Below are 26348 nucleotides of genomic sequence, written 5' to 3' on the forward strand. Positions count from 1 at the left end.
CATGTGTACTTTGGAGGCCTTAGAATATATTTCTGATCACAAAGTCCCTACACATTTTACTGGTGAAGGTACGCCACAGTTTGTAGTTACACTGAAGTAGAAGTAACTATATCAGAACATGATTTTATATATTCCCACTACAATACAAATCTCTACCACCATTTTTCAGGTTAAATGAGATAATAGACATAGAGCCTCTGGAACATATTACAAAATCCACCTAATGTATTCTCTACCATTTTCTACTAACATGATTGTGGACCAAGGCTGTTGTGAGATGCCAATTAGCCTTTTAATCTCACTATGTTTCATAGACTTGATAAGAGAAACCAAGGCATATATTGGCCTTACTTTGACAATATTCTCTATCAATTTCTCAAAAAATAAGTTTTTTTCAAAAGTGAAAATGAAATGCAAGTAAACCATGGGTCATACAATGCAGCATATAAATAAATAAAGTAATACAGAAAAAAATATTAAATGGTAATAGGAATTGCAGACAAAAAGAACCTCAGTAACTATTTATCAAAGGACAATGCCAGATCATTAATATATTTATAAGAAAATAAGGAGTGGGCACAAGACTTCCAAGCAGGCTACACTACAATTATCTTAACTACTTTTCTATTTCTCTCACAAAGCACCATGATCAAAGCAACTTACACACACACAAACAAAAAGCTTTTAATTGGGCTTATGGCTTTAGATGGTGAGAGTCTATGATTGTGGGTCAAATGAATGGAGGCAGCTAAGAGCTCACATCTTGATCCACAAATAAGATTCAAAGACAAGCACACTAGAAATAGCCCCCAAACCTTAGCCTGTGCCTAGCGACACACCTCTTCTAACAAGGCCACACTTCCTAAACTTTCCTAAACAGTTCCGTTGACAGATATCAGTATTCAAACATACGAGTTTATGATGTGCTGTGAACACAGGTTGTGTGTTTTCTTCTTTCTTTATTTAGCCATTTGACAGTTGTCTTAGTCAAAACATATGGAACTTAAAATACTAATAGCCAAAATTATTTTTTTCATATCTTTCCTATGCTGTACCTTAATCACGGTCCAAAATTTTCAAGAAAATTATCTTTTCCCCTTTCCATTCGAAGAAGCTGGTGTACTGTCAAAATTTTATGAAAACTATATGAGATGTGGTCATGCAAACACTAGCTCTGCAGTCAGGTTACATGGGTTTCATCAATGCTCTGCTACTGCATCATTGCTAAGACTTGGTAAGTCAGCTTCCCCAAGTCCTTGTTTCTAGATTAAGGAGCAATGAAAATACATATTTAATATGCTGTGTTTGCATATTACATGAGATATTACTTATGAAGAACCACAAATTGGCCCACTGTAAAAAGTCAGAAGACAATATATTTAGACTATAGATATTATTTCAATTTTGATCACACATTCTGGGAATATTAATTAGTTTTATCTTGACATAAAGACCGTAAAGTTCAGAGGCACAGAGGTGGAGAGAACTTCAGAGGTTTTTCTGGATTGCTAGCCTTTATGTGTAGTGAGGTCATAGATCTTTAGAATTGTTATAAAAGGCAATAGTTTTTATTACAAGACTTATATATTTATTTAGTATTCTATCGCAGGGAATTCTTTTACACTTGAAGGTCATTATTGGCATCTATGAACATAAGATCAAGAGAGTGTGTCAACCCTTACTTTCTGGCTTCATTCATGAAACAGTGACAAGATTCATCCTTCAATATTCTGCTTCCACTATTAAAGTTGCCCTCTTTCATGCCTTTTCTGTCTCTGAAATATGCATCTGTTTTTGCTTTACTATCGAAATGTTGAACACCAGAAATAAATGATATCACATGTTGATGCTATGTCTTATTTCAAAGAAATTTATAACATTAATTGGTTTTATTTTTTTTTTGTTTTTGTTTTTTTGTTTTTGATTTTCGAGACAGGGTTTCTCTGTGGCTTTGGAGCCTGTCCTGGAACTAGCTCTGTAGACCAGGCTGGTCTTGAACTCACAGAGATCCGCCTGCCTCTGCCTCCCGAGTGCTGGGATTAAAGGCGTGCGCCACCACCGCCCGGCCCATTAATTGGTTTTAAAACCCTCTTTTCTTCAGAAGTATTTCTCAGCAATGAAGTTGCTTCTTTTAAGTGAATGTACTCAGCTCCTTTTTGTATGTAAGGAATATGATTAAGATATACCATGAGTGTCTGAAATTATGGACAGTACCAAATTAGTCACACATGAATATGTATATAGAGAATTTATACATATGTGTATTTGTTATATATATGTGTGTGTGTGTGTTTTAGATAAGTGTTTATAAATATTTTCCTACATGTGAATGCATCTAAGCACAATTAATAAATAAGGCATTTATTTATGTGACTTTTCCTAAGGACTTAATTTGTATTTTTTCCCGGAAGAAAAGGCAACTACAGACCAAATAAACAACTCCAGTAAAGACTAGTTTAGTCAATAGCTGACATTATTGGGTTTAAATGTGAGATTATTAGTAACTCAGGAAACCACATATCTCAAAAGTCTATTCCAGCTTGAGGGACAATGCCTGAAACCTGCTTTCACTAGAGTTTTCTGCTTAACTACTAGTCAGCTCCACTGAAGAGTCTTCCTTGGGGCTGGGCGGTGGTGGCGCACGCCTTTAATCACAGCACTCGGGAGGCAGAGGCAGGCGGATCTCTGTGAGTTTGAGACCAGCCTGGTCTACAGAGCTAGTTCCAGGACAGGCTCCAAAGCCACAGAGAAACCCTGTCTCGAAAAACCAAAAAAAAAAAAAAAAAAAAGAGTCTTCCTTGGAGGAATTGTTTACTGCCTATATAACCTTAAGGTGAGTCTCCTGAGTCATCATTTTCTCAGAATTCCTGATTGTCTTAAGTTTCTTGTGAATGTTGAGTCTATTGAGACTCCAAGAGGGAATGTTTCAATTATGAAAACAAGATACAAAACATCACAGTGAATGATTAATAACAATTAAAAGTAAAATTTGAAAATTATAGCAATTTTCAGTAGTGAAATAAAACTATTAGCATATTTGTATTGTGTTTTTACCTTTTCAATCGGAGGATACAGTATACATTTTAGGTGCTTATGCTTGGAGTATATGAATTTAACGTATTAATATTAATCTGCCAAGACACTGTTAAGTAAGGTAAGAGTAAGTTCAACACTAGAACTAATATACTAATACCATGACAATGATGTAACAATGGAGACAGCTGCTAGGTGACGCAAGAGCAGGTAACATAGCTGGATAGTGTAATAATTCATGTGTTGATCCAGGTGGAAATAGATAGTGAGGATTCTGTCTGCACTGTAAACCATTAAAGACTCAGAGTTTGTTTGGTGATATCATGTTCCATTTAGTATTTTCAGAGTGCAGCTGTGTGGTTACTGTCTGACTAGTAAGATATGCATTTGACTGCCCAGCCTTTCCTCCAGGCTCTTCCATAGTCATTGAATCCCCTGCTTTCTCTTACTGTATTAGAAATTTGCCATCAATGAAGGATATACAAAGAGCAGACATATCAGTACACTTGACACATAGAGTCCTCAAAATTAAAGTATGGGAAAGGGCAGCTGTATTCCATCATACTTTTAAAGGCAAGACTGCTTATCACTTGCTGTCTGCTTGGCTCTCTTCTTTCAAACATAGATTTTTATTTTCTTACTTTTCATCCTGTACATGCTGGACTTTATTTTCATGTTTTCAAAGAGTAGATAAAGTGTAATTTCTAAAGAATTAACACAGACATGGTTTTCCACTTTCTCTTTATAAACATTTTATCCAATCATTTTTATATTTCCTATAGCTCTGGACAAGATATTTTTATTGCTTCTGTATTTTTTACACTGATGTTGTAAGGCAACTTCCAGAGGTAATAAAAACATCATCTGTCATGTTGATCCAGGATGAGGTCAAGGAATATTTTAAATGTAGGAGTGAGGAAAGTATCAGGGTTAAAAATTTAATCCCTGCTATTGAACACTTACAGATATGCCAGCCTAATACCACAGTGCCTGGTTCCTAATCACCACTGGCATGCCATCTGCTCCTGTTCATATTGATGTGGCCTCAAAACCCTTCCTGAGGCCAAGGCTTACTTCTGTCCTGAATCATTAACTTTCACAGACTCATCACATTGTACTTCCTGCCCACACTAGTTCTGGTTAATATAGAAGTAATTGACAGGTGGCAGGTATGAAACACACACTAAAAACATTAAGGTCAAGTGCACATTTCTGCAAGATAATAGAATTTTGATAGAATTATCTGAGTTAATGCAGTCTGGCTTAGCACACGCTATGAATTTACATGTATTTTCTTTCATAAAAGTTGCATATGTTCCTACTTTGTTTTTATGTCCCTAATGTCATAAAAATAAACACAAGAAACGTTTTTCATTTTAAAAGACTCAAGGTGTAAAAGTAGATCTTGTTGGAAGTAACCTCAAGAGCAAACATAGCTGACCCACAACAGTGGGAACACTTAATGGATGAATATTTGCAGTTTCTGAGCAATGTTAATATTATTGGATTATAAGCAAATCATGTGGGTTTTAAATGTACACCCAAGGCTTTTCAATAGTATACACAGCCCTGTCCCAGACATGGTCTTATTAAATTTTCAGTATAATCTTGAATAGGTGTGTGGAACACCTTCTACTTCTTTATCACTTGCAGAACAATCATCGGGAGTGTACACAGCACAGAGATATGAACAGGCAGTGATTTAAGGTCAAGAACTTTGAGAAGTATATGGAGGCTCAGAAACTGCATTGCGACTAATAAGTGACTTGTTTAAATGGAATCAGACATGACCTGTGAAAGGTACATTTTTATTTGACTAGTTTTATTGCTTCAAATATGTGAATCAACTTTGAGAACTCCAAAACTGTGACTGTATTTGAGCTTGCATTTTCTATTTCTGATATTTGAAACAATCTTTTGAGTGTCTTTTTGATTTAATATAAGTCAATAAAGAATAAGGAGGTATGATGGTGTTACTACGCAAGCAGGGAGACGATACAAATGCTATTTCTTCTAGACAAATTTTTTATGGGTCGGTCACAAAGCTGCTTCTAGTAATTTAGTCTAGACTAAAGAATCATCTATACTCATTCAAGCTTTGCAGATAAACAGTTTATCTATTTCTCTTAAGTTTTCTGATTTCTCTTGATAATAAAGACAGAATGACATATTCACAGATACAGTGTTTTTTAATCAAATTGCTATTAAGTGATCTACCCTATAATACTTTTTGTGAAAATAAAAATTGGTAAAAAGGAAAACATATTCAACAACCGGTGCTGGCATAACTGGATATCACATGCAGAAGAATGAAAATAGATCCATAACTATCATCATGCACAAATCTCAAGTCCAAATGAATCAAAGAACTCAACATAAAACCAACCACACTGAACCTCCTATAGGCAAAAGTGAGAAGTATATACACTTGGACACATTGGCACACGAGACCACTTCCTAAATTTAACCAGTAACATAGACACTGAGAGAAACAATTAGAAAATTGGACTCCTGAAACTAAGAAGCTTCTGTAAAGCAAAAGAAATAGTCACTAAGACAAAATGCAGCCCACAGAATGGAAAAAGATCTTCACCAATCCCATATCAGACAGAGGGCTCATGTCCAAAATATACAAAGAACTCAAGAAATTGGTCATCAAAAGAACAAATAATCCAATAAAAAAAATAGTGTACAGATCTCTCAACAGGGAAATTGAAAATGGCTGGAAAACACTTAAGGAGATGTTCAACATCTTTAGCCATCAGAGAAATGCAAATCAAAATAAGTCCAAAATTCCATCTTACACCTGTAATAATAGCCAAGATAAAACAACAATAACAACAAAAACTGAACACACCTACATTGCCAGTGGAAGTGCAATCTGGTACAACCCCTTTGGATATCAGTATGACAATTTCTCAAAAAGTTAGGAAACAACCCTCCTCAAGACCCAGTAATACCACTTTTGAGTATATATCCAAAGGATGCTCAATTGTGCCATAAGGACATGTGCTCAATTATGTTCATAGCAGCATTATTTGTTATAGCCAGAACTGGGCAAAAGCCTAAACACTCCTTGACCAAAGAATGAATAAGAAAAATGTGGTACATTTACACAATGGAGTACTACACAGCAGAAAAAATAATAACATCTTGAATTTTGCAGGAAAATGGATGGAGCTAGAAAACATCCTATTGAGTCAGGTAACTCAGACCCAGAAAGACAAATACCATATTACTCACTTATAAGTGGCTTTTAGACATAAAGCAAAAAAAAAATAACCAATCTATAATTCGTAATCACAGAGAACCTATGCAACAAAGAGGACCCCAAGAGATACATATATTGATCTAATCTACATGGAAAGTAGAAAGAGACAGAATCTCCTGAGTAAAATGGGAGCATGGAAACTATGGGAGAGCGTAGAAGTGTGGGGAAAGAGAGGGAAGGGAGCGGAGAAAAAAAATATATATCTCAATAATAAGTAAATAAATAAATAAGAGTCTATGATACTTAAATTTTCTATGATGAGTGTTCTATTTTGTGATAAATAAGTTAGAAAGTTCATTAACTTTATCATACTCATTCTCAATGTTTCTAAAATGCGCGATTTTGCTCCCTGAGCAACTCAAGTATGTGCAGGAATTTAGGCACTCAATAACTAAAATTGTGCTTCAGTCAGTTTTTTGCTGTATATGGTTACAACATGATACAATTTGCTTCTGATACAGTTGTCCATGATTGTGTGGACATTTTCTATTGGTATGATTTGAAGCATTCATGTCGCATTTAGTTATAAAGCTCTTAAGGCTAATGTTGGGAATGCAACAGTATCCCATTTTCACCATTTTATTGCACAAAGCAAGTACTAAGGCTACTCTACAAACAAAGTGAGAGGGGAAAGCTAGCTTTACCCCCTGATTAAAGGAATAGCAGAGTCGCTTTGTAGAACAGGTTTGTCTAGCTAATGGCTGGAGGACAATATGAAAATCAGAACAGCTCTGAATAGAGCCCAGCTAACATTTTTTAAAATATTATCAATTTTTGTCAATCTCTACATTTTTCTTTGCTCCCCTCCCTGCCTCTCACCTCCCCTTCAACCCTCTCCCAAGGTCCCCATGCTTCAAATTTACTCAGGAGATCTTGTCCTTTTCTACTTCCCATGTATATTAGATCTATCTATCTATCTATCTTTTAGGGTTCTCATTGTTGTCTAGGTTCTCTGGGATTCTGATTTGTGGGCTTCTATGAACACAGTTGAGCATATGTCTTTGTGGCACAATTGAGCATCCTTTGGATATATAGCCCAAACAAGGAATTACAGAGTCTTGAGGAAAGGTGTCTCCTAATGTTCTGAGAAATCACCACACTGATATCCAAAGGGACTCTATCAGCTTGCATTCCCACCAGCAATGCAGAAGTGTTCCCTTTGCCCCGAAACCTCTTCAGCATAAGTTGTCATAAGTGATCTTGGCCCAGATAACTTACAAATCATATAACACTTTCGGAGTTGTTTGGTTTCATGGCATCATAGTCCTCTTTTTCCCTCCCTCTCTCTTTGTTCCTTATCCCTCTTCCTCTACCATCACTCCTCCTTCTTTCTCGAAACATCAATTGTGATGTTCTCCAGCATGAATGTTGTGGATATCAATGCTATGTCAAAATGTCAGGCAAAATGAATGCATGTGAGTTCTTAGTATTTGGATATGTGTGAACTTCAATTTTAAGGTGATATGAAGCTTCTAACATGTTTTCTTTAAGTAAAGACAGTCAAGTTGGCTCCACAAGGCATTGCACTAGCCTATGATAACTTCATCAAAATAAGGTCATCATCAATAATACTTTAAGCTACCAATGAAAATGATGGGCAGTTAATTATATTTAGAAGAAAGCAAGTATTTTCATTTTTTCCTCATATTTCATATATACTTTGTGCATGGCCCTTGGCACTCTACCTCTACTTTGGACTATACTGATGACTAACTTTAATTTCTATTTTATTTTCAATTAATGTTCATAAAAAACCATAAATGTATACATTTATTCTAAAAGCAGAATATCCTACCCTCAAAAGAAAAGAACATTTACAGATGAAGGAAAGCTGTTCAATGAAAAGGAGACAGGTAAAGAATTACTCTAAGGAATTATCTTATGTGGCCCAGTAAAGATAAAAAAGGTTGGCTACATTTCTTATAAGAGTGCATATGGGAGCATGCAAGCGTACATGTACACACACACACACATCACACAGACACACACACTATACTAGCACGGTAGAAGTTATACCCTAGGGTTTGAATTTGAAATATCTGCCAAATACTTATATGATAAATTTTGATTCCTACTGTGTGGCATAATTTTGTAGTCCGTAGAATATTTATGAGGTTTGGCTTGGGTAGTGGAAGTTGGTCACTGGGCATGGGCTTTGAAGGTTTTAAGAATGTCTGATGTTTGCCTCTAGCCTTTGCTTCTTGTTGTATGTAATTGGAACAATACAACAATTTAGAGCTCTCGCCATGTTGATTACCCTTGCACTATTGGCTGAAACCACCTGAAAACTTGAGAGAAAACAAATTCTTCTTCTATTAAGTTGTTTTTGCTCTGGTAATTTATCAGAAAAATGGAAAAAACAACCAATCGGGCTAATTGGTACTGAAAAGTATTGTAATTTCTGTAATAGATCTGACCACGATATTCTTAGGTCTTGGCAACTGGTCTATGAAAGGTAGGTCAAAGTGTTTGCAGTTGTGGGTTATTGAAATGCACAATGCTGTAGAGAGAGATTTATGACTAATTACGGTGAGAATCTGGGGATAATACATGAATGTAGAGAATAAAGACTGTCATAAGGTGTCATATAGTAGCACTTAATTGGGTATTGGTATAAAAACCATGTTTGTATGTCTTGCAAAACTGTGGCCATATTGTTTCTGTTTTCTAAGGACTTGTCTGAGGCTGACTTCAATAACACTGGGCTAATGTATTGATTAGAGAAGACTGAAAGACAATATCACACTTAGGCTTTGGAATTGTGCACTGTCTTTGAGGCAGCTTTAGAGTGAAAAAAGATATAAAAGAGTGCTGAAAATGATAGTTTAAAATGTGTAGTTTGTCATGGGTAGGGAAGTAAACACATTAATTAAATAAAGTTGGAATGTAATTGTTAAGGATATTAGCAGCATTAAGAAGAACTCATATTTTTGCATTTGGGCAATAGATAGGATGTTATGAAGCTAAAATCTTATCTATAAGTTCTTCAATATATAAAATTGAAAGTTCAGTTAAACTGTATTAATTTGCAATGAGAGCATCTGGAAAGAGAGTGCTGTGGTACTCACAGCTCAAGCAAGACCTTCTGAAGAAGTATTTCCCTATTTCAACCATGCAGACATGGATGTTGTTTAGAGGTTTTCCCTACTCTTAGAGATGACTATTGGACTTAGTATCATTCATGTAATGCTGATCTTGCAAGTATGAAGAATTAAAGTTACACAATCATGGAGGGGTATACCAAGTTCTCACAGAAAATCCACTGATCCCCAGCAATGTATACCTAGATTGGAACCCAATGAACAAAGCCCTAGGATGGGTTATATGGGAAGATTCAAGTGGAAGATCTAATCTTTACTGGAGATTATAAAATGTGCATATATCAGAAATATGCTGTGTCTGTTGAGGAAAGTTTTACATCTGAGTGACTCAAGAAGGTGACTCATAAGTATGCTCCAAATGGCAAAGCCATATGGTGGGGCTGTCTAGAATGATTAGATACAAGAGGATGCCATATAGTCTAGGTGCTGGACTTGCAGCTTGTTCTGATTTGAATTAACCTTTTCCAGTTGTCTCCATGTTTCTCTTTTTTCAGTTGAAACAGTTTCCTGACAGCACCTGTATATTAGAAATATGTAACTTTCATGATGAGTTTACAGACACTTACAACTAAGATACTACTTTTTCATCTCAGGGCAGAATTTGGACATTTTGAACAGTTACTGCTATAAATATTATAGGGGCTTTTGTAGTTGGACTCAACTTTTTGAAATGTACGATTGCTAAAATCTTCAAGGATCAGATGCTGGAAGCTAGCATTTTGTTGTGTGACTTTTCCTAGGAACCATTAATGCCACTGAAAAACCTCTTATGGTAATGGATACTATCATTTGAAGAATGGAATACTCAGAATAAGGAAAGATTTTAGCAGCAACGCTTCTGTTAGTGGCCTAATATCTAGGCTATATAAAGAACTAAATAAACTAAACATAAATAAACAAATTAGAACAAATTGGTGTGCAGATCTAAATAGAAAATTCTCAAAAGTAGAAGCACAAATGACTCAGAAATACATAAAGAAACATTCAACATCTTCGGTCATAATAGAAATCCAAATCAAAAACCACACTATGAATTTATCCTATACCAACCAGAGCGACCAAGGTCAGTTAAAACAAATGAAAGCTCACGCTCACAAGTATGTGGAGTAAGGTGAACGTTCATCCATTGCTGGTGGAAGCCCAAGCTTTACAACCACTATGAAAATCAGTGTGGTGATTCCTAAGGAAGCTAGAATTAGATCATCTTCCTCAAGAGTTAATGATAATGCTCTTGGACATAAATCCAAATGATGTTTTACTCTACTACAGAAACATTTGCTCAATCATGATCATTGCTATTCTATTCATAATATCCAGAAGTCAGAAACAGACTAGATGTCCATCAACAGATGAATGGATTGGGAAAATGTGTTATATTTATACAATGGGGTATTACTAAGCCATTAAACACAAAAAACTTTAAATTCACAGGTAAATATATAAAACTAGAAAATATCATCCAGAATGAAGTAACCCATAGTAGGAATTTTCTTTGAGTCACAAACTAGTTCTCAAATAAAGATACAGAGACATTTTGCTAATTTGAACGTTCAGCCTTAGCTTAGCTTTGTGCTACTAGCTCCTTTAACTTAATTTCTATTCAACTACATTTTGCTTCAGGGATTTTTACCTTTATTTCATTCTCTATGTCCCACCTTCCTGCTTTGTTTGCGTCTATCTTTCTAGCCCCTGATGTCTCCCTGGGGTCTCTTTTTCTTTCTCCTCCAAGCCTAAATTCCTCTTCATACTTACTCTCCCTACCCAGAAGTCCCATCTATACCTCCACCCTTGCTATTTGCCATTTAGCTTTTTATTAGACTGATCATGTGCCTTAGTCAGAAAAAAAAGTAAAACAGCAAAACATCCTTGCATAATCAAACTAAAGCAATAATCTTTGAATTACTAAACGAATATTGTGTAACAGTAACCTCTACTCTAAAAGACAAACATGATATGCATTCGCTTATATGTGGGTGTTAGGTTTTAATTGTTTAATAGGTAAGCTATAATCCAAAAATCCACAGAGGTTAGGTATAGAGTACAAGCCTATGAATAACAGTTTGGATCACCTTAGGAAGGGGAAGTAGAATAGAGAGTTATGGATGACTGATATGAGAAGATAAAATGGGAAGGATATGAAAGAGGAGGTGGGAGAGGGAAAACAGGGAGGGCAGAGAACTAAACTAAAACTAAGGGCCTTAAAATGCCAAATGGAAATCTAAAACAGTAGAAGATTCATGAAATTTATATGTATATGCATCTATCTGTCTATCTATCATCTATCTATCTATTATCTATCTATCTATCTATCTATCTATCTATCTATCTATCTATCTATCTATCTATCTATCATCTATCTATCTATCTAATACAATATGGCAGTTCCCTCCCTTCTGTGTGCTGTGATTACTATTAGTAAATAAAGAAACTGCCTTGGCCTATTGGCAGAACTTATGCAGGCAGGCGGCGGGGGGAAACTGGACTAAATCCTGGGAGAAAGAAGACAGAGAAAGAGAGACACCATGGAGCCGCTGCCAGAGTCAGACATGTGAAAACAGATTAATAGAAAATGGTTAAAATTAATATGTAAGAGATTAGCCAATAAGAAGCTAGAGCTAATGGGCAAAACAGTGTTTTAATTAATACAGTTTCCGTGTGATTATTTTGGGACTAAGCTAGCTGGACGGCCAGGAACCAAGAAGCAACCTTTGTACTACAGTTTGGTTGGCAACCCCCCCCCCCCACAAAGATGATCTAAATGAAATTGCCAAATAACAAGGAAAATGGAATTCCATCTGGACCTCTCCCATCACCTAATTAAGCTCCAGTTCCTGGAATGTAATAAACAAAGCTGTTGACCAAAAGGACCCTGTGGGAACCCCTGAACAACTCAGGCTACTGTAAAGGTTATTGTTTGCTCTCCTGAAACTGATAGTAAAACCCTATTTCTGAAGGCAACACCAACTCAATTGACTGAACATGAATATTTCTACTAGTACCTGCCTAGAGCTTTCACCCTGCTGATGAGTGTTCATAGTAATGAAAGGTGCTCTGCACACTAACCTAAAAGAAAGGTAAACAGAAACCCATATACAAACACTTTGATATACAAGGGTGACCCCTGTACAAGATGTGCTAGTGAAATAGGAGCCCATAGATTAGGAGAATAATCAACAGTTTGGATTTACAGACTACTCCATGAAATGAAACCTATCTCCAAAGTGTCTTGAGTCTGTTGTCCAAGAACCAGGTCCTAGATAGTCAAGGAACCATAGGAATAAAATACTATTTTTCTGTTAAAGGAATATAGCAACAAAGTGACTCCTAGTGATATGTTGTTATAGTCATAGATCAATGTTTTACACAGCCATCACCAGAGAAGCTTTCTTCTCAGTCGATGGCAAGAAATAGAGAGACCCATAGTTGGATAATGTGCAGAATGTGAGACACCTTGAAACTCTTCATTCTAAATGGGATGTCTCCCTCAAATCCCTACCCCTTAGTTCTCGGGAAACCTGGTGGAAGTGGAATTAGAAAGATTGTAAGAGTCACAAGGGGATAGAGGACACTAAAGAAACAAGGGCTTCGAAACACAACTGGAGAGATGCACATATGAATTCGCAGATAGTGTGGCATCTTGTACAGAACCTGAACAGGTCTGGAACTGATGGAGTCCTAGAGCTACAAGCAGAAGTGGACACAAGCCACACACAAAACCCACAAGTTATCTTCAATGGATAACTACTCACAGTTGAAAAAGGATCTTGCTCTAATGAAGTTCTACTATGTAACTTAAGGCCCCATACCCAGAAGAACATCCCCAACACAAAACAAACTTAATGGGTTTTGGGAGACTCTTTGGCAGGACTCTTTTTTTCTTTTCTTTTTCTTTTTAGTTTTTGGTATTACAGGCCATTTGTGTATATCTCATTGTTTCTGGTTTTGTGGTTTTATGAAACTTTTGTGTGTGGGTCCCTGTGTCTGTATGTGTTTCTTGAACTTTTTATTCGGCTGTTTTTTTCTTTTATTGATATATTTATTTTGTACTACTCTGATTTGTTTTTATTTTATCTATTTTATCATTATTATACTTTTACATACACATTTGTATCCTAATAAGAGAGAAGAAGAAAGAGTATGAATTTAGGCGGATGGGGAGATGTGGGAATATCTGGGAGAGGTTGGTAGAGGGGAACCATATTCACAATATATTGTATTAAATTTAATTTGCACAACACACATTTGCAAACACACTCCCACACCCACACACCCACACACATCCCATATATTTCAAAGGAAAAAAAACAGTAGGGTACAGATTGCAGTATCAAAAGTTCATGACCAAATGGAAAGTAACCTCCTTAAATAACTGTGTATCCTCCAGAAATAACAACCTTGAGATGCAAGTGCCATTCACATTATCTTAATTGACTGAGCTCTTCAATGATTTGCTTTGCTCATGTGTTAAAAGAATAACAGATTCTATACTGCATACATATTTATACTGCTGTAGAATGGCCTTGACTGTTAGTCCCATTCATGAGACCTATGGAAGACAACAACAACAACAACAAAAAAAAAGACACAGAAATAAAACTTATAGCAGGAGCTAGATGCTTGCCTGATGAGATGGGCAGGATGGCAAAATCAAAAAAGTAAGCAAAATGGGTTTCTACATTTCTATCTCTAGAAATACCACCATAGCAAATAAGTTTTCTTAAAAATGCATTTGCCATAATTTCACAGTAAACAGTCTAGGGTGCAATCCAGAACGCCACGAGTGAAAGCTGAGGTTTGTGCCTGACACACCAAATCAGGCATGGTAGCTTAAGCTATAACAATATTAACAGACCCAGTTCAGAACTTAAACGATCATGAAGGAAGTGGATGTACTGGGACTGGATAATCAGAGCCCTTGAATGTGTGGGCGGGAGCCTCAGTCATGTGTGCTGCGGAAATATGACAGCAAATCCCTGGACGAGGTTTATAATCCCTCTGCCCCGGTGCTCTGCAGTCATTCTGCTCCGGATGGATGAAAGCTCACAGGTGTGTGCTGAGTCCCAGAATAAATTTTGCAGGTGCTAGTGATTGCAGTACAGGTCTAAGTCCCTTTAGAGCCCTCACCGTCTGAACAAATGAAATGATTTTGAATGCTTCTGCTTGCTACAGGGAAATTTATGAAAAGATGGCATGATTTCATGCTCCTTTGGATCGTTTTTGTAAGAGACCCAGGCCAAGACAATTGTTCTCCAAAAACCTGCTAAATTTTTATAATGGAAACAAATTTATCCTTTAATAAAAGTAACATTAATTTTATTTTAAATTTATCACTGCGGAGAATTTCAGTTCTTAAAACCATTTTTTTTCTACACTGTAACACTGGAGTTCTTTATATAGTCACTTTCTGAAAAAGACATCACTATGGGAATCTGGAAATAAGGCAGTATTCAATATGATAAAAATTTTATGTATTATTTTATATCACAGTGAGAATTAGATAGGAATGTGTTGCCCAACTGCTTACTCTTAGGCAAAATAAAAACTTAATTAAGAAAATTGATTTTTATATAAAATGGGCTAGCACCAACAGGCAAGATTGTTTGCTTCTGACCTTGTAATTCTCTAAGATCCAGTACAACACTTCCTTCACTTTTGGGGAGAGAGGGTGAATTAAGATAACACCCTGGTTGTGGGTTGTTGTAAAATCAGCTATATTATGCTATTTTTTTTAAAGGCACACACAAGAAGGTAAACTGAGATCTGGTTTTATAATGATGTCAACTTTATGATCTCAGGTTGTATGATTACGTAGTTATTACCAACAAAAGATTTTCAGCAGTTTTGAAATTTAATTGATTGCTTCAGACAAATACTTAACTATATGTAAGAAGGGGAGGCAGAAAAGTGCAATGCAAACCATAGGTCTTGGTAGGAAGCAGAAATTTACAATTAAGGAGGTGGGAGAGAAGGCTAGGGATGATGGTAGGGTTTTGCAGAAGTCACTGAACTCCCACAAGATGGTGAGAAGGCGTCCTGACAGAAACAGAGACTTGCAAGTCATGCTTTAGATTTACACAGTGTACTGCTGACTGTGACACTTTTTCTTGGAGAAATATGGTCTACTATACTTCTGTTACAATGAAGGCTTAATTCTTCCCATCTTATTTTCATGGCAATTCTCATCCCATGTCCCATTGTTTAATTAGACTAAGTTTAAAATCCGAAAAGGCATATATATTTTCCTGATTTGAGGACTTTCTATAATAATAATATGCCACCTTGAGCCTAAATTTCACACAAACACCCTAAGATATGCGTCCCCTCAAAGTGATATTGCTAAATGTAATACTTAAAAAAAGATTTGAGGGAGGCAGAGTATTACATAGCGATCCTTTTTTATTTTGTTTATTTTGTTTTTTTTAATTTATTTATTTATTAAAGATTTCTGCCTCCTCCCCGCCACTGCCTCCCATTTCCCTTCCCCTACCCCGATCAAATTCCCCTCCCTTATCAGCCCGAAGAGCAATCAGGGTTCCCTGACCTGTGGGAAGTTCAAGAACCACCCACCTCCATCCAGGTCTAGTAAGGTGAGCATCCAAATTGCCTAGGCTCCCCCAAAGCCAGTATGTGCAGTAGGATCAAAAACCCATTGCCACTGTTCTTGAGTTCTCAGTAGTCCTCATTGTCCACTATGTTGAGCAAGTCCGGTTTTATCCCATGCTTTTTCAGACCCAGGCCAGCTGGCCTTGGTGAGTTCCCGATAAAACATCCCCATTTTCTCAGTGTGTGGGTGCACCCCTCGCGGTCCTGAGTTTCTTGCTTGTGCTCTTCTCCTTGTGCTCCTGATTTGGACCTTGAGATTTCAGTCCGGTGCTCCAATGTGGGTCTCTGTCTCTGTCTCCTTTCATCGCCTGATGAAGGTTAATATTCAGGAGGATGCCTATGTTTTTCTTTGGGTTCACCTTCTTATTTAGCTTCTCTAGGATCACGAATTATAGGCTCAATTTCCTTTATTTATGGCTAGAAACCAAATATGAGTGAGTACATCCCATGTTCCTCTTTTTGGGTTTGGCTTATCTCACTCAAGATAGTGTTTTCTATTTCCATCCATTTGTATGCAAAATTCAAGAAGTCATTGTTTTTTTTTTACTGCTGAGTAGTACTCTAATATGTATATATTCCATACTTTCTTCATCCATTCTTCCATTGAAGGGCATCTAGGTTGTTTCCAGGTTCCGGCTATTACAAACAATGCTGCTATGAACATAGTTGAGCATATACTTTTGTTGTATGATAGGGCATCTCTTGGGTATATTCCCAAGAGTGGTATTGCTGGGTCCAGGGGTAAGAACTCAAGAAACTAGACCGTAAAAGGCTAATCAACCTAAGTATAAAATGGGGCACTGAGCTGAACAGAGAATTCTCAACAGAAGAAGTTCAAATGGCCAAAAGACACTTAAGGTCATGCTCAACTTCCTTAGTGATTAGGGAAATGCAAATCAAGACAACTTTAAGATACCATCTTACACCTGTCAGAATGGCTAAAATCAAAAACACCAATGATAGCCTTTGCTGGAGAGGTTGTGGAGAAAGGGGTACACTCATCCATTGCTGGTGGGAATGCAAACTTGTGCCACCACTCTGGAAAGCAGTGTGGCGGTTTCTCAGGAAATTCGGGATCAACCTACTTCTGGATCCTTTTTTATTTTGTATTTTCCCCTGTCCCCATATCTCACTTCTTTATAGCAACTAATTTGAGTTGTAGTCACCTTTCACCAAAACATTAAAACTAACAAGTTTGTGTGTGTGTGTGTGGGGGGGGTGATAAACAAAACACCTCTGCTGTTTCTTCTGTTTGTTAGAGAATGAGGATCAATTTCACTGTGATCTGTGTCTCTACACCAGGTCAGAATAACCTCAGAATCCCATGTTGAGACAACTGATTTCTCTTGTTAGATCTCATTCGTCTTCTGCAATAAACATTGTCCTCCAAGGTGTGAGGCACTGTTTTTAGTGCCGTTCTAGTACTTGTTATCTTTATTTTATAGAATAAATAATTGAGACAGCCGTGTAGGCTTCTTGAGTTCAGATCAGATTTCACAGAGCAGTGACAGAAGTTCTGGTATCGGATCTCAGAGAAGAGACTCTCGATGCACATAGACAGCTGCTCACGGGGACTGGACCTCAGTAAGGATGAGAACATGAGGGTGTGAGCCACTAGCTAGAACTCCAAAATGCTAATGGGAATTTCCACTCCAGTCTTGTCTGTCTATGTCCATCTCTCCTTGGATTTTCTAGGACCACATTAGGATACCCAAGCTTGAATTCCTCTCCCTACCCAAATGTGCTTCTTCAGTAAAGCCTGTCAAGACTTAGCAAGAGTTCCCCCATGTCTGCCTCTGAGCATTTTCCATCATCAGTCATCACGCTTTATCCTCTCGAGCTTCAGTATGTTTTCTCCTGTTCAAATATCACGTTTGTTTGCGCTTGTTAGCCCTTCATCATCTTTCAGTGAAGTATTAAACTCTTACCTGAACTGCCTCTGGTTAAAACTTACCTCATTCTGGCCCGCCTCTACGTGGCTGAGAAAGTAATCTCCAAAAACCACGTGTCTAATTATACCCTTCTTCACCTTCAGGAATTTCACCCTTCCCCATTTGCTAACATTCTAGACTCCCAGCTCCCAGATTATTGTGCCATAATCTACAAGGCCTGTTTTGATCTATTCCTGCTCATTTCTCCTTATAGTATTTTAATCATACTTGGTGGTGTGTCAAATGGCACACATCATGCTGATTGTGGCCTCCTATCATTGCCGAGAGTATTCCCTCTGCTTGGAATGCCCCGCTCACCACCTGTCCTGCAGGCGAACGCAAATAAATGTGCAGTAATCACCCATCTGGATGCAACCAGAGATGCTTTTCTAGTCCAGAAGAATTAGTTATGCATTGATGCCACATCTGTACCTTGTGCAGATTTCCGTTGTTCCACTGGCTATGATTTATTATTATTACTCATTATATTCTGGGTTAGGCTCTGAACTTCTTGAGGAAGCAGCAATTAGCAGAAGATGGATAAAATAGTAGTGCAGAAAATTATTTAGGAATTTCTACCCTAGCCCTTTGCCCTCTGAAAAATTTCATAGCCAGAAAACAGAAATTTCTGAAATTTCTCCATGCCAATGATGGCCCAATTTCTCAAATTTATTGCTGACTAAAGGAGAAGGATGGGAAGTTGTAAAAACCTGGGAAACAAAGGGTGATGCAGCATTTCACTGTAGGTGAAGAAGAGCTTAGACTTCACCCGTCTTTATCCATTCTTTCTCTGAGCTGGATAAGTCCACCACATTAACTTGCAGTTCACTATCATTTCTCTGGGTTTTATAATCTTAAACACGTGAGTGTTAATTTCCACTGATCTTCAAATTACAGAGGGACGACGCCACTGGTGACCCTTGAACACCCACCATTTCAGTCAGATGTTAGATAGGGCTGATTGTATACAAACACTGCTTGGGAGGCAAACTTAAAGTTCTTTAATGAGAAATTTCTACAACCTTAGAAACTAGGCGCTTTACTGTGAGACCAGTCATGTGCATATTTAACTGAATTCGGATAGTGAGGAAGAACGAAGGCATAGCTTTAACTGTGTTTTACACCACGCTGTTATTTACAGATAGAAACAAATTTTACAATCACCCAGAAGTCATTTTAAAAGTATTCAACTATATTCCATTGACTCCAAAGATGGCTGTACAAGATATTTTGGAGTTTGACTATTGCACATCATAATGTATTTTTTAGAATTGAGGAATCTCTTACCTCAGGTGGTTGGTGACACTAAGTTTTAAAATTAATTTTAAAGGATCATAAAAAGCAATGAGTTTTAATATGAAAATCTCACATGCATATGTCATTATTAATTTTTCTTATTTGGTCTGCACACTGTCCTCCCATGTCCCTGTGGACATTTGTTTTGATTATTTTATTTAGTTTCCCTTCAACTTTCATGTCACATGTGTTGTTATTCTTCTTCCCTTTCTATTTTTGTGTCTTGCACACACACACGCACGATTCTGCTTGTGAAAAAGGACAGAGGAAGTAGTAACTTTACGAAAACTTTGTTCTTTTAATGTTGAATTCAAACCATAGTTTTTCCCTCTTGTGGTCCCCTTGAGTAGACAGTCAGTAGAATTTTGGGATAAACAGAGGTGGCAATAAGTATCCCAAAATAGATAATATCGATTACTTTATAATTATAGTGTATAAGTCTCCTGATTTCTGAGATATTAAAATTTATTCTGATTATTTACAACCAATTGCTGATCATTATTTCTGTTTTGATATTGGTTTTACTTAGCTGATACTGTTTCACAAATTGTGCAATGTTTAATTGACTAAAACAGCAATCATTCATTTCTCTTCCAAATGAGAGATTTTTTTTTCCAGTGCACAAAAGGACAAATAGTTTCTAACCCACCATTTATGGGATGACTGAACTCCTGATAGACAGGATCAAAATAGTCCTCTGGTGGTCTCAGGTTTTCCTCAGGAAATTCCCTCTCTATGTCCTCTTTGCCATGGAGGCTTCAAGGTGTTCAGACTTCTTACATTGCAGTTCAGTGCTCTTAAAATGAACTCATTGAATATTTCTTCAGAATATGTTTCAGAAGTCAGACGACATAATAAACAAGCTACTGTCCTGACACACATATTGTAAGCCCCACCCCATTCTGTTGCAGGGTGAATGTGCTTCAGAGTGGAGAGGTCTGGTATATGTGAACTGAGACAAGCTCAGTGTAGGACTCCACAATTCCATTCTTCTCTTCCTACTCATTTTTCTCCTCTTCATCATTGTCTCTTTTCCACACTTTAGGAGAATTTTCATCTAAGACAATTTTGAAAAGTATTCTTTGACACAGTCACCACTCAATAAATGCACACACTAACCCAGCTCATCTCTGAGTCTCTGGGGTGAATCCAATTTTCTCACTCCAAGCACTTGACACCAACATGTTATCTTTGTTTGTTTGTTTCTGTGAAACACATAATGTATAGTTTTGTGAGACTGGTTCATTTCATTGGACATAAATAATTTGATATAGCAGTGCATTTCATCCAGTTTTTTTACTCTTTTTAAAAATTGAATAAAATTCTGGTTTGTTCCTATATCACACCCTTTCTATTTTATAATCAGTTGAAAAACCTTTAAGTAACTTCTAAACTTTGGTGATTATTTTAACAGATACTAAAATATCTTTTGTGTTTGCTTCAATTAATACATCACGCAGAAGTAGACTTAGACTGGGAAATGGGTAGAGGCTGGGTAACTTTTGAGATATTTAACAGAGAAGCCAAAATTGACTTAAAAGACCCAGCTGATAAAAAAAATATGAATGTTAATGGTATTCTGGGGGAATTCTAGAGCAATCTTGTATTGTGTTAGATAACATGCACATTGTCATGAATAGAATATCAATGGAAATGCAGAAATTAAAAGCCAACCTGTTGGAGTCTCATGTGGAAACAAGAAACATGTTATTTGAAACTAGAGAAAAAGTAATCCTTTACACATTATTTTATTTAAAAAATTGACTAAATTATATTGTATTGTTTTACAGGGAACTGTATTTTAATAACTGCTGTGACTGGAAAACTATCTCAGAGACCTTGAAGGGCTGCCCTGTAGGGGTGAGAAGGTTTGGGAAGACATACAGTTGTACACCATAAACCTTTAGTTTGAACTAAAGGAAAAATGAGAGAAAATAACGGGCACTTGTTTTTTCTCTTTTTCTTTCCTTTCCATTTCTTTTTCTTTATTCTTCTCTGATATAATGCATCCTGACTATAACCTCCCCCTTTCCCTTCCTTCCAGGTCTACCTCTATCTCCCCTTATGCCCAGATCCATTCCTCCTCAATTTCCCTTCAGTAAAGAGCAGAGCTCTAAGGAATATCAAGCAGATATGTCATAACAGGATGCAATAAAGATCACCACAAATTCTCATATAAAGATTGGACTGGACAATGGAGGAATAGGGTCCCAAGAGGATGCAAAATAGTCAAAGGTACTCTAATTCCCATGCTAGGAGTCACACAAACCCCAAGCTAAACAACCACAGCATGTGAACAGGGGGACCTGGAGCAGACCAATACAGGCTCCATGATTGCTGCTTCAGTCTCTGTGATCCCCTAGAGCCCATCTTAGTTGATTTTGTGGGTAATGATCTCCTGGTGTATTCCATCCTCTCTGATTCCTATAATCCTTTCCCTGCTCTCCTGAGGAGTTTCTCGAGATCCCCTAACATTTGGTTGTGGGTCTCTGCATCTGTTCCCATCTGCTGTTGGAGAAAATGGTGCTGGTACTATTCCTTGAAGAGTATTTGAATAGCCACTTTATACCCAGTTACACAGACCAAGCAGGTTATATTTAGAAATGTATATGTATACATATACATATATGCATGTGAATGCAAATTTATGAAAAACATCATTAATTTAAAAGAGAGCAAGGAGGTGGGCATGGTGGAGCTGTATGAAGAAATGGGAAGGGGGAAATATACTATATTATAATCTCAAAAATAAAAGAAATAATTTTAAAAAGTAGATATACAATTGAGTTTTATGGAGAGCTTTATCATGTAAGTTGGCTAAACTCATTAAATCTAGCAATTTTCGTGTCTTTTGGATATTTTTCATGATGACTTTCTTGCATTTGTAGAAACAAAGTTTATTTTGTAACATTCATTTTCTTTTTGAGAATTTCATACTTGTGCACTGTATTTCTATTCCTACCCCACACATTTTGCCATTCAGTTCTTCCCCTGCCTCTTGACTACCTCTTATTCATGATCCCTTATTTAATTATTATTGTTACACATGCACACACAGAGAGAAAGACAGAGAGAGAGACAGAGAGACAAAGAAAGACAGAGACAGAGACAGAGAGAGATTGTTGAGTGCATTTGCTGTTGTTTGTATATATTTAGAGGTGTCTAATTTTCCTTTTCTGTCAGGGTACTAGTTCCTCAAGATGAGTGGAGCTCCTTTTAGCAACTTCGTATGCTTATAACTCCCACATACATGTTGGATGTCAACTGATGTCATTATTAAGGTGTTGTTTGAAAGTATTATTCAAATTTTATGTATATAACTCCATGTCATATATGGAAGACATTTTTTTATATTGGATACCCTGATCTTCCAGCTCTTAAACAAAGGAGACAGCATGTTATAAAAAGTGTCTAGCCTTCTGGCTCTTATTGTCTTTCTGACCTCTCTTAAATGGTCTCTGCTTTTTACTTTTATGTATTTTTTTTTCTTATCTTGAATGGAGTTTCCGAGACAATGTTGTTCTTACCATTAGAACAAAGGGGATGGGGGAATCAGTTAACTTTTTTTCTTGAATTCTTAGTTTTTTTGTGATTTTCAAACATTAATAGATTTCAAATTTTATAGAACCATTTTTTTTCTGTATTTTCAGAAGTGTTGTGGTAACTTTTTTCTTACTCTATTGATATATGTTCAATATTTAATTTAATATAATGTTGACTTTCTTTTATAGTTATGAGAATAACTTAATTTGGTCTTGATACATTGTTTTTCCATATATTAAACTTCAACTGCTCATTTCTTCAGGATTTGTGTCTATGTTCATGAATGATATACATTTACAGTTTCCCTTTTTATTTTATACTGTCTGTGGTTTTATGAAGATAATATCTGCCTCATAAGAAATTACGAAGTTTCTGTTTCTCTCCCCTTATTTTTCCTTCTTCTTCTGTCTCCCATCCTCCTCCTCTCTCTGTCTCTTTGTGTGTACAGGCATGAATGTGTCACATGTCATCTGTGGAGGTCAGCATTAAACCTCAGTTGTTAGTCTCACATTTTACCTTGTCTGTGAGAGGTACTCTTCTTTACTGTCCACTGCTGGGTAGCCCAGGCTTGCTAGTCTGGAAACCTTGGGTATTTTCCTGTCTGTACTTCCCATTTTGCTGACAGAGCTCTGTAATCAGAGAGATGCACCCTGCCATGTCTGACTCTATATATGATTAGGGGAATTCAACTTAGTTCTTTGCACCGGTGCTTCAAAAGCCTTAGCCACTGAGTCATCCTCCCAGCTCTGTTTTCTATGTTCTGTATTAGTTTGTCTTGACCAGAGAGTATTGCATTCCTTAGTGCTGGGAAGAAACTGTCAGGGAAGTTACTTGGATCTGGTGTTTTAATGATTGTAAGTCTTTTGACAGAAAATCTAATTTCTTTAATTACTGTAAACCTTTTCACATTTTTATTACTCTGGTTTTATCAAAGAGCAGCCTTTAACCTCTTTTGAATTATATTTTAATAATTTTTATTTCAGTGTAGAATTTTGTAATGATACTCTTTACCTACAGTTTTGTTTTTTTTTCTTTTATTTTCTTGAAGAATTCATGGGGTTGGTTCCTCAACAAAGTCTGGCATTTCAAGTTGAAGGAGTACCAAGTCCCTCCCCCTCTGTTTTGAGACTGAACAAGGCATCCATTCCTTCATAGGGAATGGGCTCCAAAAAGTCAGATCATGCACTAGGGATAAATTTTGGTCCCACTGCCAGTGGCCCAAGACTGCTCAGGCTACAGAGCTGTCACCAACATTCAGAAGGCCTAGTTGCATCAGGGAACTGCCACTAACTCCAGTCATCTGTCTCTGTGGGTTTCTTAATCATACTCAAAACTGCTTTGCTCATATAATCTCTCCTCCTTCTCTTCAAATGGATTCACCTCCTGGAGCTCTGCTCAGTGCTTAACTGTGGATCTCTGCATCTGCTTCCATCAGTTGCTGGGTAAAGGTCTATGATGATAATAAGGGTGGTCATCAATCTGATCATTGGGGAAAGCCAATTCAGGCACCTTCTCCACTATTGCTTGGAGTCTTAGCTGAGGTCATTCTTGTTGATTCCTGGGAATTTTACTAGCCCCAGATTTCTCCCTAGTCATAGCTGAGGTCATTCTTGTGGATTCCCAGGAATTTCTCTAGCCACAGATTTCTTCCTAACTCCATAATGGTTTCCCCAGTCAAGATATCTATTTCCTTGCTCACCTCTCTGTCCCACCTCCAACTCAACCATCCATTTCTTCCAAAGGGAAGAAAGGGGTGAAGAGGAGGGAGAGGAGACCCTGACAAATTCATTCCTTTTCTATTTGGCTTTAGATGTTTTTTTCCCTAGCATTTGCAGTTGCCCCCTAAAAATAAATATCAGGTCCAGCTCCCAGTTTTTTTTTTTTGCCTTTCCCTGTGTCCGCTGTAGCTCTGCTTCCCTGATTTCATTCCCTTTTCAGCAGTAAACTGTTCTTCTGCCGCTATGGGTAGGAATCATCTTTAGCTCAGAGTTTAATTTCCTGATACAAGCTCATTTTGGTGGGGGGGGACCTGAGTGCCTTGCTGTTGGTATTGTGTGTGTGTGTGTGTGTGTGTGTGTGTGTGTGTGTGCGCACGCGCGCATGTTTCCTTTTGAGACAAGAATTCTCTGTAGCTTTGGAGCCTGCGCTGGAACTAGCTTTTGTAGACCAGGCTGGCCTCAAACTCACAGAGATTTACCTTCCTTTGCCTCCTGAGTGCTGGCATTAAAGTCGTGTGCCACCACTCCCGGCCTTGTAAGTGTGGTTTTTGCACCATGTTAGTCCTTATGTCTGCCACTGTCAAATGTGTCTCATCTGTGATCCTTTCGGGTTGGAGTGTTATCTTTTTCTTCAATTTGCAATGCAATTCCTTTTGCTCTTGATGCCAGTGCACGTGTCAACCTCAAGATGATTGCCTTTTCTCTTCTAAGGTGAAGAGTTCATTTTACAGTTGGTCGAGTCACAGGTTTTTTGACCGTGAGTGTGACAAGTTTTATTGTTTCATAGGAGAGAAAAGTACAGAGAGGCAGGTCTATTTCTTGAGTACTACTTTCATTCTGGGCTTCCACATCCTCCCTGATGTTCCATTTCTCAGCTTTCTCACTTTATCTAGAACAAGCTTTTATGGAATGTTCCAACTTCCTAGAACCCAAGAATAATTAGTAACCCCCACAGAATTCTGCTTTTTCTCCTTGAATCACCTTAGCCTGTGCCTTGTTTTGTGCTATGAATGTGAGACAGAGGGAGTGGGGAGCTGCCCACTTCCCTCTGAGTGTGTACATGAGGACATGAGAAAGATTTATGCCAATACGAGGAAGATCTTTCTCACAATTTTGTCATTGATGCTTTTGATTGTCAAAGCTTGCCTCAACCTTGAAAATCTAAGATGTTGGCAAATACCTTTCATTTAATTTCCAGTCAATGATCATTGTACAAATATGCAGCTGTTTTCACTGAGAAACAGTGAGAAAGAACACACACACACACACATATATATATATGATTACATATGCAAGTAAACCATAACTAATAAATATGTGATATAACACCAGAGACTTGAAGAAAGTACTGTAGAAAAATTTACATAGGATTCTTTTACTATTTTTTCATAGAGCATCCATGGGTAAATTTACACCAGAGGCAATGTTTACCTTGCACTGTACAGTTACAGTACTAAACATTGTTTTTGGGTAAAAATGCTGGTAAGTTTTCTTTTACACTAAAGTGTGTATATGTATCAAGTAATTGATCTATCCAAGAGAAAACAAGTATTCAAGTGTGGCAGTATGTAGTATGTCTAAAATAAATTGATGAGAATAAAACTGGGGAGATGAAATTAATTTAGCGTCGACCTACTGTTATAATGGGGAATTGTTGAAATATTTCAAGAGAGTAAATCACAGAGGTTTATTTTTATAATGTAGGGAAGGTAAGCAGTCATATTTATTGGTCAGAAACTTATAACATCATTAAATCATTCAAAGGTTCTCAGAACCGGGGAGAATGTAGGCTTTTACAGATAGAGGCATGGTTTTTTATAGGGGATCCTCAATTAATATCTTAGACTAATTA

This window comes from Microtus pennsylvanicus, chromosome 1 (assembly GCF_037038515.1).
Source record: "Microtus pennsylvanicus isolate mMicPen1 chromosome 1, mMicPen1.hap1, whole genome shotgun sequence".
NCBI classification, from domain to species: domain Eukaryota; kingdom Metazoa; phylum Chordata; class Mammalia; order Rodentia; family Cricetidae; genus Microtus; species Microtus pennsylvanicus.